We start from the raw sequence: 15922 nt of genomic DNA, 5'->3' as shown, positions 1-15922 counted from the left end.
GAGAAAATTTACAGATACATCAGCCTAAAATTATTTTAACTGATATTCTGAACAACAAACATTTACAAAGAACAACACTGTAAGTAACCATCTTCTCCAATATTCCTGGAATTCTGTGTGATGGACTGATTGATAGCGGTGGATTAGGTGGAAGTTACCATTTCATTTACTTTTCAAACAAAATAGCACACACAACTTTATTTAAATAAATTCCTTCATATTATTTCCATCACAACACCAAAATATGCACTTAAGTGAAAATTTGTATCATTCAATGTTTCCAAAAGAAAAAAAATCTCACATCTGAGTTTGTTTATCGTCATATGTCAGTAGATTCTTTCACACATTCATAAGGATATTGTCTTATTTGTAGACCTTAACTGGTCATGACTTGGCTTGAATTTTGGTTTAAGATTATTCAGAATGACTCCATACCTGATTGCAAATGGTTTCATTCTTGTATATTTTTTCCTGTTACTTCTTAATTTCATGTACTCAGTCTTAGTTGTGCCTGTACATTTTTGCAAATACTGTAAAAAGCATGAGCAAGTCTTATGTAAAAAAAAAAACAAGATTCAGTTTCTGTATTATTCATTTAGGTGAACTGTTTTATGTATAGAGTGATGTATTTCGATCTTAAGATAGTTGTTTCAGTTATGTCATGCCTGATAATAGTCCTGTGAAACAAGGTTGGCATTGTTTCGATCACTTATAACCAGTTTTCTTTCTGTCGGTTATGAAAATTACGCGTATGTGTTCATATGCTATGACTTTTTAAGTTCTCTCTTAAAACACTAAATATCTGTCTTTGAAAAATGGGTTAATATATGTTTTTGCAAAACGAGCTTAACAAAAAAATGGATCTTCTGAAGAATACTCCATCAAACAGGGCATTCAAAATGAAACCATCAATAAAATGAACAAAGTTATTAACAATGGAATAGGAACTTTAATGCTCTTGTGGCTTCTCAGAAATTACACAGAAACAGAAATATTTTGTCTGCAATGTGCAGGTATGTATTGTCTGCAGAATAAAATGGTACAATGAATATAGAACAGTAACAAAAACTATATATATATCTATGTCTCTGTAAGAGCATTTTGAAATGACATTGGACTTCGCAGAAATGATTCAACCGTGTTCTCCATCGAACTACAGCAAATTTGTATGACAAAGTTCAAGAGAGTTGTTTTATTGTTATTGTTACTGGGATCTGTTATGCAAATTTTATGTTTACAGTGTATAAAATTTGTGTTATACTTTCATCAAAATTAATAATGCAGCAGGCACAAATATCTGATCAGTACAGTTCAGATTTTACTGGAAGTAGAAAGACACAACCCTAACTTTTTGATTGGAAAACTACATGATCCCTGAATAATATTTGCTTAATACTTTCATTATGTTTTTTTATTTGTAACATACATAACATACAGATATATATATATATATACACAAAACACACATAAAATATATATACCTATAGATATGTACCAAAATATGAGGTTACCGACGAAGAATATTCGTCACGAATAAAGTACCTGAAAAAAAAAAAAAGCCTGTTTTGTCCTGTATGAGTCACCAGCCCATCACAGATCCTTTCTTCCTTGAGTTATGAGTCAGCTAATGATATTGTGACTACACTGTTAAATACCAAAGCTGTTGCAACAGGTTCTCACACAAGTGTGTGGCACGACAAAGGCAAGATGTCCCCAAAAACACACACACACCCTTTGAATGACAGGAAATGCACTGCTCGTTGATGTAGATTTCAGGTGAATGAAGGCATTTGGAAATTTTCAAACTGATATCCGTTGCCATCTGCATAGTAGATAACACTGAGCAATTAAGACTTAAAACAGCATGACGGATTTCGCTTGTAATAAGTAGAAATATGTTTTGCTATGTTTGACAAATTATTATTTTACACGGCCTATTTTTCATGTTACAAGCACATTTTCTAGTGTTACATCTGGTGTACTACAAAACATTCTACAACTGCCAAAAAAAAGTGGTAATTCAGAACACATCAGAATCTTACAGCGTACAAGGAAAAAATAAAATAATTATGTGGAACATTGATGATGTAATATGTATTAGAATACAGGTTCCATTTCTCACTACATAATATTGAGAACTGATTATCTGTTGTATCGGAGCACAAGTTCATAGCATTTTTACGTAAGTTTAATAAATACAACAGATACACACAACATTCTTTAGTCGTCAGCTGTAGAAATCGCACATTGTAGGGACGAAGAACTCGTCGAGTCTCGTCTGGAGTGCATTTTCATCTCGGAAGGAAGTTCCTCGAAGGTTGTTTGCTCCGATCTGATGGTGTGAGTCAGGTTAGTAAGGTGGGTGCAGAATGACTTCCCAAACCAGTGCCTGTATAGTGTTTTGTATCACAATACGTAAACTCGAATAGCCACAATGAAGTACAAATCAAAAAATGGCAATCGGTAAGTAAACCCATAGGAACCGGAATATCAACATGCAAAACAGGAATGTTACGAACCTATGTAACAACCTAATACATTATTAAATGACAACCCAGTTCATGGAAATGGGCCCATTTGCATGTTGTCTGTCAAAGGGCTTCCAGGGGAAACACAAATTTTATATTAAATGTGTCATATCACGGACGAATTTAAAAAGCTAATATTACCTACTCAACAAGGGGATTATTTTATGTTAATGGCTGGACACAGTAAGACAAATATTCCACTTAGAAGCTCAGAGCTCAGTTTACATCTTGAGGCAGCACAGCTCACGGCAGACCATATTCATCCACTGGTTGATAATGAGTGCACTTCGAGACTTGTGACAAACTACACACATAATTTCAAATCATTACGAAACGTTTCCTCCTGGACATCTCTCACAAAGTAATGGGTATAAAGAAGTTTATCGCTTGCTACATTTCCGCAGTTGGTGTAGTGAAACTAAAGCATCCTGTACGGCGTTTTAATTTATTATTACTAACTCTGTACGGAACACACAAAACTTTCTCACTGTATGACGCACAGTTCATCAACACATGGGTGTGTGGAATACTAGCTTCTGCTTAAAACAGAGTGCAAAGTACCCAGATTACATTCATCCATAATAAGAGGTCTTAGCGACTTCCAACAAATTTTACACGTAACTTCAAACCTTCCCTAAACTTTTTCTCGCTGAAGTGTATTAAGAGGCTTTAAAGCAGTGTTTTTCAACCTGTGGGCGAAGTAGTGCTCAGGGTTACGGTTGCAGGAGAAAGCAGTTGCAGCATTGTTGGTAAAAACTGTTCCATTTTATGCTCGCTCAGAGCGAAGCGTGAAGACAATTACTTCCATACTTGCTGGTGTACTCGAACAACTAACTGTAGTGACCGAAAAGCCGCGACTATGCCCCCGCTGAGCCCTTCTCATCTCCACGGCAAAGAATATAATTATATCTCTGGCCGCAGGGCACTGAGACCTCTCTTCACATTGCATTTGATCTCTCCATCAGTACAGCATCAATAGATAGAAAATTAAATACTTTTATTATCGTTCTGGGGGGTCGCCATAATATTTTTACTAGGAAAGGGGTCGCGTATTCGAAAAAGTTGAAAAACACTGCTGTAAAGAATTGGTGGTTTATTACTGGGCATTTACTACACAAAAGAGAGTCGAAGTTGTTTCAGTATTTATAGATGTTGAGACACAAATCGTGTAGTTGAACAGCACATAGGGGGATAGGAGATGTTTAACGTGATTTTCGCTTTATCTATTGTGGCAGTACGAAGAAGAGGCGAGAAGAGAGAATCGGTTTGATCGCTTAAATGGCAATTCTGTGGGAGATTTCTCGATGATTATTTTCAGTATCTCCAGCGGAAACACGTGAAAGAAGAAATCGGAAGCGCGCAGCATGACGCTCTCACAGAACATTAAAAAACCATTTGGCTATGGTGAAATTCTAAAAAAGCTACGGACTAGTAAAGAAGTCTGTGAAAGTCGCTTACCGGAAGGAACTGCCGATACGGACCGGTGTGTAATATCGAATACACAACCCGCATATGGAATAAGACCAATTTTATTGACGGAATTACACGCGGAGCACCTGGACATAACCAGAAGACTGCGCGCACTAACAGTCCGTCAGAAGCCATTCAGTCGCCCTCGCTGTTCTGCCGCTCCGCCCCCTCCCAATGGCGCCGTCGGGCGCAACACGCGAGGGAGAGGCCAGAGAGTATGAACGTATGTGGAGTGAGCATTCGGGTGCGCAGAGCGAGGGTTCTGTCCGCGTCACGTGGGTTTCATCAGTAAGGCGCTTGGCGTATTTTGAGTGTTACTACTACGATAGATCAGCTTCAGAAGCGTTTTACAGACTTCTTAACGACTTGGAATCAGGAACTGAAGTCGACTTAAAGATGCGAAGAGCAATGCCACTGCGCTCTTTCGCCAATCAGAGCTTAGATTCCACTTTATTTACGTTCTTCCGGTAACGTGACAACAAGTGACACCTAGTATCAAACGTAGGCCTTAGAGGACCAAATTTCTGAGAATCTGTGTTTGGAGCACAGAACTGTATGATAGTGAAACGGACTGTGGGAAAACCGTAACAGAAGAGAATAGGAGCATTTGAGATGTGGTTACAGGAATGTTGCAGACTAGGGGGACCGATAAGGTGAGGAATGAAGAGGTTAGTCACAAAATTGGCGAAGAAAGGGACGTGTGGAAAACACTGACAATAAGAGGGGACAGGACGATGTGACCTGTGTTACGACATCACGGATTAACTCGAGGGAGCATAAAAACAGTAGCGAAAGACAGATTGGAGTACATCCAGCCAAATAATTGAGGACCTAGGAGTGCTGCTCCGAATGTAGCACAGGAGAGGAATTAGTGGCGGGCTGAATCAGACCAGTCAGAACACTGATGACAAAAAAAAAACTTTTTAATCTTTCCTACGCATCAGTTAATAGAGAGGCTACAGAGTGGCGCCTGCTTCTAAATGGTTTACAGAAACACAGGTTGTGCAAGGCTGTCTAGAAGCGAGAGAACTGGCGGTCTTTGTTACTAGTTCCTCGCGAGTAGTGGACATGCAAAAACGTCGTCACCGATGGGTTTGAGTGAGATACTGCATATCCATTACCACGTTCGATTGGCATTGTGTCTGCCTATCAAGCCTCAACTCGTGACACAGTTATTTTAACGCTATCACTGCCGTACTGGATCACTACACTGATCAGCCAGAACAGTATGTCCCTCGACCTACTACCGATATAAACCCGCTCAGGAGGTAGCGGCGGCACGTGGCGAGTGATAACTGCTAGTCAGAGACACGGCAGTATTACTGAGCGTGCTGTCCGTGTGCAGAACGAGGAAGGCGCGATGGGTGGGCGGCACCCCTCCTTACCGATGTCTGACGTCGTAGGCTGCGCAGACTGCAGAACGGGACAGGTGACCAACTGACGTCAGGCTTTAATGCTGGGCAAAGTGCAGGTTCGTCTGACCACACAGTGCCAAACACTACCAGTGATGAGCCTCCACAGCCATTTGTGGCAGTGTTAACACCACGACATCGGCAACTGCGACTAAAATGGGAAAGAGACCATCGGCAGTGGACGTTAGCGCAGACGAGAACGGTTGCACGGTCTGATGAATACCGACATCTCCATCATACCGAAGGGAGGGCGCAAATCCGTCGTCTTCCAGGGGAACAGCTCCTTGGTACGTGTACTGCAGGTCGGAGACAAGCTGCCGGCAGCTCCATCTTGTTCTAGGGAACATTCAGGTGGGCATCTGTGGGTCCAGTGGAGCTCGTGGAAGGCACCGCGATACCCAAGGGGTATCGTACGCTGGTTTCAGACCAGATACATCCCTTCATAACGATCACGTTTTCCGATAACAGTGCCATTTTTCAACAAGATAATGCGCCATGTCACAAAGCCAGGAGTGTCCTGGAGTGGTTCGATCAACACAGCTGCGAGTTCCAATTGAGGTGCTGGGCCCCCAACTCTGAGTTGTTGATTGAACATGGCGTGAGAGCTTATCGCCTCCCCCCCTCCCCAGAATTACGGAAATTGAGTGTGTGTGTGTGTGTGTGTGTGTGTGTGTGTGTGTGTGTCCGCGCGCGCGCGCGCCTGCCAACTCCATCCGAGGACCAACGAACGGAGGCGTCACGACTTCCATGCAACAACGTGTCGCCGCTGTTATCTGTGCCGAATTTGGACATACCGACTGTTAGATAGGTGGTCATTATGGTCTGGCTGATCAGTGTATGGAAAGTACCTGGTGTCCTTTCACATAGGTCTCTTTACATCTGTAGCAATAACCATATTGCACAATGGCTGTTACTAGAACTCGAACGTGCAGAAATGCATATTAAACAAGGCAAATACATGTAATATCCTAGTTTCTCTATTACTGCAAGTTATGAACAATCAGCGTCGTCCCAAAATGACGTTCAAACTGCACAGTTGACCACAGGGCATAATAGGAATTAGTATGGCATGAATGGTTTGGTTTAGTGACGAAGCTCACTTTCATTGGGATGGGTTCGCCAATAAACAAAATTGGTTCATCTGGGAGACTGAAAATCCACATTTCGCGATCTAGAAATCTCTTCATCCTCAACAGGTGCCTATGCAGTGAGCAATGTCCAGTAACGAAATAATAGGTGCGACATTCATCGATGGCAGGGTGACTACTCAGCGGTGCGTGAAGGTTTCGAAGATGATTTCATCCCCATTACCCAAAGTAGGCCCTGATTTCGGCAGTCTGCGGTTCATGCAAGCCGGAGCTCGACCCTATCAAAACAGGAGAGTGTTTAATGTTCTGGAGGAGCATTTTGGGGATCGCATTCTGGCTCTGGGATACCAAGATGCCACTGGCTTGGGCCTCAATTGGCCGCCATATTCTCGGAATCTGAAGACATGAGATTCCTTTTTGCGGGTCATTATTAAAGGCAAGGTGTACGGTAATAACCAAAACCACTACTGAGCTGAATACGTTCAGGAGGTCATCGACAGCATCGATGTTCCGAAACTTCAGCGGTCATCCAGAATTTCGCTCTTCTTCTGCACCACATCATCGCCAATGATGGCAGGCATACCGAACATGTTATGACCTAAATCCGATTATCTGTAGTGACGTTTACATGTGGAATAAAGTGTATGCACGCCTTAGTTTGTAACTAATTTACGTCTTTCTCATGTATACTCTACAGGAAAGGAGACTGGACTGACAATCAGTAGCCTTCACACGGAAGGTTGGTTGGATCGAAAGGGGGGGGGGGGGGGGCGGGAAAGGGACCAAACTACGAGGTCATGAGTCCCTGGTTAAATAACACAATACCACAAGTGAGAGACTAAAACAAGCGAGAGTGACAACTCAGAACGGAATTAATGGAAAAATCGCAAGAATGATGAAGGGCACCAAACATGTAAATGGACAAAAGGGGACAAGAAAACCACAGATAAGCAAGAAACTGGATGCTGAGATTAAAACAATAAAGCAGATTACCATGGCTGGCTGGCTATGAGAATAAAAAAGGAGAAGCCAGCCACATTGCAACACATTAAAAGCTCCACCCTAGAAGTACTAGTGTGGAGGACACAGGGGGACAAACTTATATCAAATGATAAAACCCACCCTCACGAATAAAACGTAAAACTAATCAGCCAATGAGGCGTTATCAGACGAAATTAGCGGCAAAGGGTCCGGTAACCCAAGTTTCCGTCGCTGGGCAGTCAAAGTTGGACAGTGCACCAGGATATGGGCCACTGTCAACCGGGTGCCACACCCACACTCAGGCGGGTCTTCACGGTGCAAGAGGTAGCTGTGGGTCGCCCAAGCGTGGCCAATGCGGAGCCGGCAGAGGACAGCTGATCCCCTGCGAGAGACCCGCATGCAAGTCTTCCACACATTCGTAGTCTCCTTAATGACACACAGTTTCTTGTGTGCACTGTTTTGCCGTTCCGTCTCCCAAAATCGAAAAAGTCAGAACGCAGGTCAGACATGCCCATCTCCATAAGCGGTTTCCGCGTAGCCTGCTTGGCCCGCCTCTCAGCAAGTTCGTTGCCTGGGACGCCGAAGTGTCCTAGGGTCCACACGAACACCACTGAACGACGGGACCGGACCAGGGCGCAGATGGACTCCTGGATGGAGCACTGGTCGATAGCTTGTAGGCTGCTCAAGGAGTCAGTACTTGAAACGATTCCCCAGGGCATGAACGGATATACTGAAGTGCACGAGAGATGGCCACCAGCTCTGCAGTGAATACACTGATGCCATCGGCATGGAATGCTGTTCAAAATGGCCTCTGTGGACGTAGGCGAACCAACATTACCATCAGCCAACGAACCGTCGGTGCAAACCACTTCAGAGCCCCAGAACACATCAAGAATCGAGAGGAAGTGACAGTGAGGAGTAACTGAGTCCTTAAGGTCATGCGAAAGGTCCAAACGGATCTGTGGCCTAGGTGTACACTGTGGAGGTGTATGCGGACGGCTATGGATGGGAGATAGTAAAGGGGAGGACTCCAGTTCAGACAGAAGGGATCGCACTTCAACGGCAATTGTTAGCCCTGACTTGGGCCGTCGATGCGGGAGATGAACTGCCGCGGGTGGAAAAAAAGAGTCGGTAATTCGGATGCTCAGGAGAACTACGAATGTGTGCAACGTAACTGGCGAGCAGTTGTGCATGTCGGACCCGCAATGGAGGGACTCTGGCCTCCACAAGCGCGCAGGTCACCGGACTCATTCTAGAAGCTTCCCTCGCTAGGCGAACGCCTCAGTGGTGCTCTGGGTCGAGTACACGCAGCGCTGAGGGCGCTGCCGAACCATAAACCAGACTCCCATAGTCAAGGTGGGATTGAACGAGGGAGCTGCAGCTCAGTAGAGCTATCTGCACCCCAGTTGGTGTTGCTCAGCCAGCAGAGGGCACTGAGGTGCATCAAACACCTCTGCTTAAGCTGACAGAGGTGAGGAAGCCAAGTCAACCGGGCGTCGAAAACCAGTCCTAAGAATCGATATCTCCGCTACAGCGAGTGGATCGTCATGAAGGTAGAGTTCTGGTTCCAGCTGAACCGTACGACGCCGACAGAAGTGCATGCATGACACACGACTTAGTGGCCGACAACTCGAAGCGGTGAGCGAGAGCTGTGGCATGTCGCAGTGTCCTGCTGGAATTGTCCAAGTCCGTTGGACTGCACAATGAACATGAATGGATGCAGGTGGTCAGACACGATGCTTGCGTACGAGTCACCTGTCAGTCGTATCTAGACCTATTAGGGGTCCCATATCACTCGAACTGCACACATCCCACACCATTACAGAGCCTCCACCAGCTTGAACAGTCCCCTGCTTACGTGCAGGGTTCACGGATTCATAAGGCTGTCTTCATACCCGCACACGTCCATCCGCTGGATACAATTTGAAACGAGACTTGTCCAACCAGGCAACATGTTCCCCTGTCATCAACAGTCCATATCCGTGTTGACGGGCCCAAGCGAGGCGAAAAGCTTTGTGTCGTGCAATCATGAAGGTTACACTCGTGGGCATTCAGCTCCGAAAGCCTATATCGAAGATGTTTCGCTGAACGGTTCGTACGCCGACACTTGTTGATGGCCCAGCATTGACATCTGCAGCAATTTGCGAATGATTGTAGTTCTGTCGTCGCTGGTCCCGTTCTTGCAGGATCTTTTCCCGTCCACATCAATGTCGGAGATTTGATGTTTTACCGTAATCCTGATATTCAAGGTTCACTCTTGAAATGGTCGTACGGGAAAATGCCCACTTCGTCGCTACCTCGGAGACGCTGTGTCCCGTAGCTCGTGCTCCGACTGTAACATCATGTGCAAATTCGCTTAAGTCCCGATAATCTGCCATTGTAACATCAGTAACCGATCTAACAACTGCGCCAGGCACTTGTCTTATATAGAGAAGCGTGAAAGGAACAAATCCCTGCAGGCGCGCTATCCTCTGTGCCCTCGGTGGCTCAGATGGATAGAGCGTCTGCCATGTAAGCAGGAGATCCCGGGTTCGAGTCCCGGCCGGGGAACATTTTCAACATGTCCCTAATGATGTATATAATGCCTGTTTGCAGCTAGGCTGTCAATTTAATTATTTCATTCTAGAGAAGCTGAACTGTCATCAATGGTATCTGTCCTTTCGGGAATAGATACTACCTTCATATGTATCTTATATAGTCGTTGCCGACAGCATCTCCGTATTCTGCCTGTAAACATATCTCTGTTTTGGAATATTAAAGCATATACTAGTTTCTTTGGCGCTTCAGTGTATTTCGATATGTTCACTGATGTGACAGTACAAATTTACAACTTACACACTTTACATTACTTGCAATTTATTTTAAATGAGAACCAATTGTAAAATGTGCACTTCCGCGGCCGGAAACGTCATAATTAATAAACATTGCCGGGCTATTATGTCTTTGTCGAATGGGTTTCAAATTAAAACCAAACGTGTCGTCCCCACCTCCGGAAGACATTTTCAAGGGGGCATCGTAGCTTCTCCAAGTGTTCGATTCACACCCTGGCTCGCTACTGACGACAGCTGAATTCCGCTTCCGCGCAGTGGCGTGGCGTGACGTCACGTCGCATGTTTTGAATACGCGAGGGCAATTGGCCGCCGCACGCTGTCGGTATCACCCCATGTGCACCACTGGTGCCCATCTTCTTCGGCACCGGAATCCAAATGACGGAATTGACAGACCGTTGCGCGAGCGTAATTTGACAACGTCTTATAGACAGAAGAAGAATTTTCATAATTTGTAATCTAATAAGACGGTCCACCATTTATATGCTTCCTGCATGATAATCCATTTATCCCAAAGTTCGTCATCTGTCGATCAGAGATCTGTGCTTGCCAAGAGTGGCAATTTTGCCATCAGTCCGTGAGTTGTGCCTACGGAAGAAATAACGCCAATGTAGAGACAGGCATCTGTAGTGTGGACGCGGTTACGGCTGAAGAAATCGGTATAGAAGCCGTGAGAGTATTGTCTCGCGCAAAGCCTCCGAGAAGTAATTTAACTGTGGGTCAGAGGAATGCCATAAAACGCCTGAATGAGAACGACAGTGGTATCATTTTACCCACTGACATCTACATCTAAATCTACATCTACATCCATACTCCGCAAGCGACCTGACGGTGTGTGGCGGAGGGTACTTTGAGTACCTCTATCGGTTCTCCCTTCTATTCCAGTCTCGTATTGTTCGTGGAAAGAAGGATTGTCGGTATGCCTCTGTGTGGGCACTAATCTCCCTGATTTTATCCTCACGGTCTCTTCGCGAGATATACGTATGAGGGAGCAACATACTGCTTGACTGTTCGGTGAAGGTATGTTCTCGAAACTTTGACAGAAGCCCGTACCGAGCTACTGAGCGTCTCTCCTGCAGAGACTTCCACTGGAGTTTATCATCTCCGTAACGCTTTCGCGATTACCCAATGATCCTGTAACAAAGCGCGCTGCTCTCCGTTGGATCTTCTCTATCTCTTCTATCAACCCTATCGAGTACGGATCCCACACTGCTGAGCAGTATTCGAGCAGTGGGCGAAGAAGTGTACTGTAACCTACTTCCTTTGTTTTCGGATTGCATTTCGTTAGGATTCTTCCAATGAATCTCAGTCTGGCATCTGCTTTACCGACGATTAATTTTATATGATCATTCCATTTTAAATCACTCCTAATGCGTACTCCCAGATAATTTATGGAATTAACTGCTTCCAGTTGCTGACCTGCTATTTTGTAGCTAAATGATAAGGGATCTAACTTTCCATGTATTCGCAGCACATTGCACTTGTCTACATTGAGATTCAATTGCCATTCCATGCACCATGCGTCAATTCGCTGCAGATCCTCCTGCATTTCAGTACAATTTTCCATTGTTACAACCTCTCGATATACCACAGCATCATCCGCAAAAAGCCTCAGTGAACTTTAAGACAAAGAAAATCCAACGGTTGTTTTGAATGTGACCGTCTCTTATAGCAAGATTAACAACTTACCAGATCCGTAAACGTACAGGAAACTGAGTAAAGACCCCACTGGCTAAGTTCGTAGAACTGTTACGCGGTTGGCCGGCCGTGATGGCCGAGCGGTTCTAGGCGCTTCAGTCTGGAACCGCGCGACCGCTACGATCGTAGGTTCGAATCCTGCCTCGGCATGAATGTGTGTGATGCCCTTAGGTTGGTTAGGGTTAAGTAGTTCTAAGTTCTAGGGGACTGATGACATCGCATAGTGCTCTGAACCAGTTGTTAAGCGGCTGATGAAACCCTCTCGAACAGAGCGTTCAGAAAAGTCTGTTCATTCCAGTTGCGCTAGCACCAAGACTTTATGGATTGCGGAAGGTGCTCAAATAACATGTCCTTATAGGGCCTGCAGTGGGTGTTATTGGTTCGCAAACCTATTCGATTGCAAGTTCTTGACAACATTATTACGACCGTATGTGGGCCGATCCGATTCGTGTATCAAGAACTGGGCGCATTTTATCAGCAAAGTTAAATGGCACAGTGGTACAGCCGGAGGACATGTTAGTTAGTTTCGATATGGAATTGCTATTTAGTATGTTTCCACTCAATGAAGTACTGCAACAGCAGAATCGGATTTTTCCTCCCGATGTTGCAGAACTGTTTAAATTCTGCCTCACAACTACGTATTTCGAATGGAAGAGAGTTCTATGAACAGAGGGACAGTGTCGCTACGCGTAGCGCCCTTAACCTTAAGCCCAGGTATAGCGAACACCTTTACGGGAAAATTCTAGGAGCAGGCACTGGAGAAAGAACAAGAAATCGTTTGTTTGGTTCCGGGACGTGGATGATACGTTTGTTTGCTGGCGGCAGGGCGGGGAGGAAGAGGATCGTTTTCACAAACAACTGAACAGGATCAATCCGAAGATTCAGTTTACCATGGAGGAGTCGGCAGCCGAAAGACTAAATTCTCTTAATGTGTTCGTTTTTTTAAGAAAGGAGATGGTCGCTTGAGCCACACGGTTTACCGAAAAACCACGCACCACAGACCGTTACCTGCACTGAGATTCGAACCACAACAAACCAAAAGAAGCGAGGCATCATAAAAACGTTGGAGGATAGAGCAAGGAAGTTCTCGAAACCAGAGCTGCTTGACACAGAATTAAAACTTCTCACCAATGCATTGTTCAAGAATTATTCGTTCGCTGAGATAGAGTGTTAAGAACACCGCGTAGAAATCATAGCGATGTTCAAGTACCGGTGAAATCAAAAGTTTTCCTGCCATTAATTAGGGACGGTACTGACCGCATACGAAAAATCTTGAGAAAGCGGAACATCACGGTAATCTAACATCCATGCGGGCGATATACACTGAAGCGTCAGAGAAACTGGTAAAGGCATGCGTATTCAAATACAGAGATATGTACACAGGCGGAATACGGCGCTGCGGCCGGCAATGACTATATAAGACAACAAGTGTCTGGCGCAATTGGTAGATCGGTTACTTCTGCTACAATGGCAATATATCAAGATTCAATTGAGGTTCAATGTGGTGTTATAGTCGGCGCACAAGCAATGGGACACAGCATTTAGCAGGAAGCGATGAAGTGGGGATTTTTTCAGTACGACCATTTCACTAGTGTACCGTGAATATCAGGAAACCGATAAAGCATCAAATCTGCGACATCGCTGCGGTCGGAAGAAGATCCTACAAGAACGGGATCAACGCGACAGAAGTGCAACACTTCCGCAAATCGCTGCAGATTTCAGTGCTGGCCGATCAAAAAGTGACAGCGTGCGAATCATTCGACGAAACATCATCGATATGGGCTTTCGGTCCCGAAGACCCACTCGTGCACCCTTGATGACTGCACGACACAAAGCTTTACGCCTCGCCTGGACCCGTCAACACCGACATTGATCTGTTAATGACTGGAAACTTGTTACCTGGTCGGACGAGTCTCGTGTCAAATTGTATTGAGCGGATGGACATGTACGGGTATGGAGACAATCTCGTGGGTCGATGCCAGCAGAGGACTGTTCAAGCTGATGGAGGTTCTGTGATGGTGTGAGGCGAGTGCAGTTGAAATGACACGACTAGATACGACTCTGACAGGTGACAAGTACCTAAGCATCCTGTTCCAGCACCTGCATCCATCGTGTCCATCGTGCATTCCGTCCGACTTTGGCAATTCTAGCAGGACAATGCGACACTCCACACGTCCGGAATTGCAACAGAGTCGCTCCAGGAATACTGTGCTTAGTTTAAACACTTCCGTTGGCCACCAAACTCCCCAGAAATAAACATTTTTTAGCATATCCGGGATGCCTTGCAATGTGCTGCTCATAAGAGATTCCACCTCCTCGTACTCTTACGGATTTATGGACTCCCCTACAGGATTCAGGGTGTCAATTCTCTCCTACCACTACTTCAGACATTAGTAGAGTCGATGCCACGCCGTGTTGTGGCACTTCTGCGTGCTCACGGGGCCTATATGATATTAGGCAGGTGTACCAGTTTCTTTGGCTCTCCAGTGTTAAGACCGCCTAAAATAGGCCAAGGGTGCTCGTCAACCGTCGGAAAAAGCTGGAATTGATAGGATTCCGTGTAGTTATGGGCAGGTGGGTACTACAATGGATCGGTCAGAAAACTAGAAATGCGCAACAGCAATTACAGAAGAGGGGAGACTGGCAGATCAGCTGTTGCAGAACATGCTTTGCCGCCGGGAGACGACCACGTTGATTTTGATAGGATTGAAGTACTGGTAGCCCAAAGGCGACACCATGAAAGGCTATACAGAGACGCCACAGAGATTGTAGAGCACCCCAGGAAATTCAAGAGGAAGTAGGAGGGCGTGAAACTGAATGACATTTGGATTCCGGTGTTGAAAAAGACGTGCACCGGTCTTCCACCGTGGGGTGATGGCAACAGCGGTGGACAAAGGGCGGTTGCGCTCACGTATCCAAAACGTGTGACGTCACGACACTGCGCGGAAGCGGATTCCTGCTCGAGTCAGCAGCGAGCCAGGGTGTGAAGCTGACACACAAGCTACGATACCCCTTGAAAATGTCCTCCGCAGATGAGGACCAAACGTCGGCTTTTAAGGTGAAATCCATTCGAGCGCGACACAATGGCTCGAAAATTTTAATTGAAAACTGATTATAATTAAGGGAAACAAAGAAGGCAGTTTGTTTTAAAATTTTGCTTCAGTGACATTCTGTAAATATTATGAAATACACTGGAAGCAAAGCAAATGATGGATGGATGTACATAAATAATAAATATAACAACGGTGGGCGTTATAATTTGATAGCTACTTGAAGGCAATTTATTACTATGCAAGCTGTTACATTTTAACACAGTAAATGGGATGACCCCATTAATAAACATAGACTTTGATCAGAAATCTGTAGCTAAGGTAGAATATTCAAAATTTCTAGGTGTATGCATTGATGAGGGGTTGAACTGGAAAAAATGCACTGAGAATCTGCTGAAACGCTTGAGCTCAGCTACTTATGCTATTAGAGCCATTGCAAATTTTGCCGATATACATCTGAGTAAATTAGCTTACCATGCCTATTTTCATTCTCTGTTTTCACATGGCATCATATTCTTGGGTATCTCATCATTGAGTAAAAGAGTGTTCATTGCACAAAAGCGTGTAATCAGAATAATTGCTGGAGCTCATCCAAGATCATCCTGCACACATTTATTTAAAGAGCTAGAGATCTTCACTGTAGCCTAAATTTGTTAATAACAATCCGAACGAATTCAAAAGTAATAGTAGTGTACATAGCTACAACACTAGGGAGAAAGGATGATCTTCACTACTCAAGGTAAAATCTAACTTTGGCTCAGAAGGGGGTAAATTATGCTGCCACAAAAGTCCTTGGTCACTTACCTAATAGCATCAAAAGTCTGACAGATAGCAGTATTGCATTTAAAAGGAAATTAAAAGAATGTC

The 15922-nt window shown here is 44.7% G+C and overlaps 1 non-coding gene across 1 annotated transcript; it reads left to right on the top strand.

The window, feature by feature from the left end:
• Positions 1-9955: 9955 nt before the first annotated feature.
• Positions 9956-10029, top strand: Trnat-ugu (transfer RNA threonine (anticodon UGU)). The gene has a single exon. It is a non-coding gene; the product is annotated as a tRNA-Thr (tRNA).
• The last annotated feature ends 5893 nt before the right edge of the window (positions 10030-15922 follow it).

This window comes from Schistocerca gregaria, chromosome 9, assembly GCF_023897955.1.
Source record: "Schistocerca gregaria isolate iqSchGreg1 chromosome 9, iqSchGreg1.2, whole genome shotgun sequence".
NCBI lineage: Eukaryota > Metazoa > Arthropoda > Insecta > Orthoptera > Acrididae > Schistocerca > Schistocerca gregaria.
The sequence above is the reverse complement of the archived record's forward strand: the minus strand, read 5'-3'. Positions and strand labels throughout refer to the sequence as shown.